Source organism: Hyla sarda, chromosome 2 (assembly GCF_029499605.1).
Source record: "Hyla sarda isolate aHylSar1 chromosome 2, aHylSar1.hap1, whole genome shotgun sequence".
NCBI lineage: Eukaryota > Metazoa > Chordata > Amphibia > Anura > Hylidae > Hyla > Hyla sarda.
Window position 1 is genome coordinate 392,574,285 of NC_079190.1, and position 4,831 is coordinate 392,579,115.

The following is a 4,831-nucleotide window of genomic DNA, read 5'->3' on the forward strand; positions in this document are numbered from 1 at the left end:
CTTGACCTCTTCTTGTCTGTGTAGGGATATCATATTGGTTGTCCACATAGCCTTTAAGGACCAGCTTTCTCTCATTCTACAAAAGGATCCATAGTCTGTCAGATACATACTTTGCCATTTTATAGGACCAGTTACCTGACTAAATGTTGGAGGAAACAATTTTGTGGCTGAACCTATAGTTCATAATGAAATGGTGATCTCAGCGAGACTGGTGCGTTGAGGTCACTAGCACTTCTGCACAATATTGCAGTGTTATAATTGTCCATACTCCACTGTGTGCAGGAGCTAAGTCTATGTCGACAATACTGTTAAAACTAGTCTTATGTGTGTGTGGCTGTGTTTTTGGCTAAACATAAACTGGAGGTACATACTCTGCTTGCTATATGGGTATTTAAATTTTCATGAGGATTTGCCAAAACCTGTAATTTTATTGAAGTTTTGAGTTTGTTGGAATGGGGTACTATTGATCAATATAGTAATGGTTTAGCTTTTAGTCTCAATGGTGTGTTTTTATCTTTTTCCATTTTTTGTCGTTTTTTTTTTTTTTTTTCTCAAAGATATGTTGCCCAAGTGTAATTGGCTTCATGAAAATAAAGGCATCCGTATAAAGAGACCATTTTACATTTATTTTGTCGGAACAACCGATACAGCTTGGCAAATACATCCTAGTGTAACACTGAACACAGCACAGGTATCTGGTTCACTGTCAGTTTGCACAAAGAATGTACACAAAGCTACAGTGTAAATGATAGGAAAAACTTGTGGAACCAAGGTGAATAAGAAGGGAGATTTAGATCAGTTTTTTTTTTTTTTTTTTTTTTTTTTAACCCTTATAACGGCAGTTTGTGTAATTGGTAGTACTTGTACATTAGCAATTTAACCCCTTAATGACCGGAGGTAAATGTAGGTCATGGTGCAGAGGTACTTCGCGCACCAGGACAGACATTTACGTCCTGTACATGTCCGAGCATCGGAGCTGCCGTGGGGATCCGATCATCTAAAATGGCAACCAGAGGTCCCCTCACCTGCCTCTGGCCGTCTCCAGGGGTCTTGTGCTCTGGTCTGAGATTGAGCAGAAGATAGCCGATAACACCTATCAGTGCTATGCCATATGCATACCACTGAACAGTATTAGAAATGAACTGATTGCTATAGATAGTCCCCTTTTGTGGACAAAAATGAGGGGGGAAAAAGTGAAATCAATAAAAATTGTCCCTTTTTCCCATTTTACCCCCAAAAAGCGTACAAAAATAAACATATTTTGTATTGCTGCGTGCGTGAATGTCCAAAGTACCAAATTATAGCATTAATGATCCCTTACGGTGAACAGCATAAATGTTTAAAAAAATAAATAAAAATTGCTGCTTTTTTCACATTTTATTCCCAAAAGTGATTTAAAAGTTTCATATATGCAAATGTGGTATTGATAAAAAGTACAGATCATGGCGCAAAAAATTAGCCCTCATACAGGCACGTATACAGAAAAATTAAAATTATTGGTGGTCAAAATAGGGCAATTTAAACCCTTTGCCGCATAACACAGGAGCTGAGCTCTCATCATACCCGCATGGTCCCAGCTGCTATCAGCAGCCAGGATCCGTGGCTAATGCCAGACATCGCCATTCAAGTGAAAGCTTCCCGGAAGCTCAGTCGGGCTGATCGGGACCATCACGGTGGAAACGAGTTGTCCCTATCAGCTAGAACGCATCAGGAGGGTGGGTGCCTTACCTGCATCCTTGTTCTTCCAATTAGCGATTAAGCCTGGATTTCAGGCTTGGCGCAATAGTCTGCCGATAACACTGATCATTGCAATGCTACAACATTGCAAAAAGTGAAAACAAGTTAATAGATGATTTTAACTTTTTCCCTAATAAAAGTCTGAATCACCCCCCCCTTTTCCCATTTAAAAAAAAACTTGTGTAAATAATTGTGTGGTATTGCCGCGTGCTTAAATGTCCGAACTCTAAAAAATATATTAATTAAACCGCACAGTCAATTGCGTACGCACAAAATATTACTAAGTCTAGAATTGTGTATATGAAAAAACTTATACAAAGCAATCAAAAAGTCTGATCAAAACAAAAATGGTACCTATGAAAACTTCAGATCACGGTGCTAAAAATGAGCCCTCATACATCCCCATATGCGAAAAAATAAGTTATAGGGGTCAGAAAATGACAATTTTTAAACAAACATACATTTTTCCTGCATGTAGTTGTGATTTTTTTCCAGAAGACAAAATCGAACCTATATAAGTAGGGTATCATTTTAATCGTATGGACCTACAGAATAAAGATAAGGTCATTTTTAACGAAAAATGTACCGTGTGGAAACGGAAGCTCCCAAAATGTACAAAATGGCATTTTTTTTTTTTTTTTCAATTTTGTCGCACAATGATGATTTTTTGTTTCTCTGTGGATTTTTGGGTGAAAGACTGATGTCGTTACAAAGTAGAATTGGTGGCGCAAAAAAAATGAGCCATCATGGTTTTTTTTTTAGGTGCAAAATTGAAAGGGTTATGATTTTTAAAAGGTAAGGAGGAAAAAACATGTGGAAAAACACTTGGTCCTTAAAGGGTTAAACATACTGATTTTGTACAAAAAAGATTGATATTAGAAAATGATGTAAAGATGGGTATCATTTTAATCACATTGACCCACAGAATAAAGAAAACGTCATTTTTAACGTAAAGTGTACAGTGTAAAAACAAAACCCTCAAATTTGCTAAATTGGTTTTCATTTACATTTCCTCATTACAGTCCACACATTTTATGGTAAAATGAGGTGTCATTACAAAATACAGTTGGTCACGCAAAAAGCAAGCCCTTATTTGGGTCTGGAAGGAAATATAAAAGTTACGGATTTTAGAAGGCGAGGAAGAAACAAATTAAAAAATTTGGTCTGGTCCTTTAGGGGTTAAAGTGTGTAAATATTTACATATTAAGTCTGAACGCAAATGAAGATGCTGAAGGACATATGCCAATGCAATGTGACCAGTATAGAAGGCAAGGTTGCATAAAGATGTAGGGGGGAGATTTATCAAAACCTGTCCAGAGGAAAAGCCCATAGCAACCAATCAGTTCACTTTCATTTTTAACAAGGCCTCTGCTAACTGAAAGAAGCCATCTGATTGGTTATGACCACGGGGGCATTTTCAGCGTTTTAACATCGGTAGCTTGTGTGTGCAATATACAGTGGAACTGCAGTCCACATGTGGACGAATATACTTACCAGTGGTCAACTGGATGGAATATAAACAATACTATTAAGCACACACAAGCCCGTAGTTTTAAGTTATACACTCACCTTAAAAATTCTTTTAATACTATAAAAGTTACATTTTAGGGGTGGGAGTTAATAAGGGTTTCAGTGACCCTGGGCTTCCCAGGGTCAAAAGTTTTCTGATTGGTTATGGGCAACTCAGCTTTTTTCCTCTGGACAGGTTTTGATAACTCTCCCTCTTTATCCGCCTTACAAACATCTACATCTAGAGGAGCCATGACTTAAGTGCACGTCATGGTGTGCTAGGTTCCAGGGCACCATAATGTACATTTATGTCATATACACCAAGCAAGTGCAGGAGCTGCGCTCTTTATGCAACCTAATGATTATGGAGGACATCAAGGATCATGCTGATGCCTACCGTTAACCTTTCTTAGGTGTTGTGATCAATTAGGGTTGCAGCAAGAGATGACAGTACTTCGATTCGTCATGAACCTTGCGGCTTGGTGTTTGCTGACTTTATCCTGCTGGGCTGGAAAAGGTGGATACAGTCCTAGGGGAGAGTCTCCAGCCACCTGAGCACCTGAAAGATGAACTCATTTTATGCAGGATAAAGTCAGCAACTGCCAAGCTGAAGTTCGTGACGAATCGAAGTACTGTAACTTCGTTCATCTCTAGCTGCAATGATTAATCTATAAATATCAATAATGGAAATTGTTGTCTGCAATATCCATTATAGATTAATTGGTTGTTAGAGGGTGTGGCCTAGTAACCTATACCTACTATTGTTGCTACTTTCCCTGCCTTTTAGCCCCTAAATGTTCCCCTTCATCTCCTCTTACTCTTTGGTGCCTCTGGGTGTCTTCTTGAAGATGCTGCCGGCTTGTAGCATTTGTGGCCTACCTCCAGCACTGAGACTGCGGCAGCTCCCCCTGTCCGGCCAGAAGATTTTGATCTCAATCCTCCGTGTAATGACAGATCGCCATTGCAGTGAGGCTCATCAGTTAACCCTTCAGGTTCTCGTTTCTCCCTTGTTAACCCTTCAAATGCTGTTCCTTCACTCTTAACCTCTGTTAACCCTTCAGGTGCGGCCTGTCCCTTCTATTTCTTACTGTTAACTCTTCACAATGCAGTCCCAACTTCCTCCCGATTTCCCCCCCCCCCCCCCCCCCCCCTAGTCACTGGAATTTATCTGATTAATCAAACCCATTGACCAACTAATTTTTCCTAATTGTTAGTTGTAGCCCTATTATCAATGTTGCTCACAATCTAAAACAGCTTGGCTTAGTAGGGGAAGATTTATCAACCTGTCCAGAGGAGCCAATCAGATCTTTTCTTTTTCAAAAGGCTTCTGAAAAATGAGAGAACGTATCTGGTTGCTATGGGCAGCTTGGCAAAGTCCTTTATGGGAGAACATATAGCACGATCTGTATGATGTGCTTTTTGAATATTTTTCTTTTTCTTAATGAAAGCAGTTCCTAATAGCAAAAGAGCCTTAGGGTGAATTCAAATGTACAGAAGTATCCTGGGCATATTTTATGCTGCAGATCGATCAAACTAAATGACTGAACACCGCTTCAAATCCTGTGCATCAAATATGCCTCTAAGT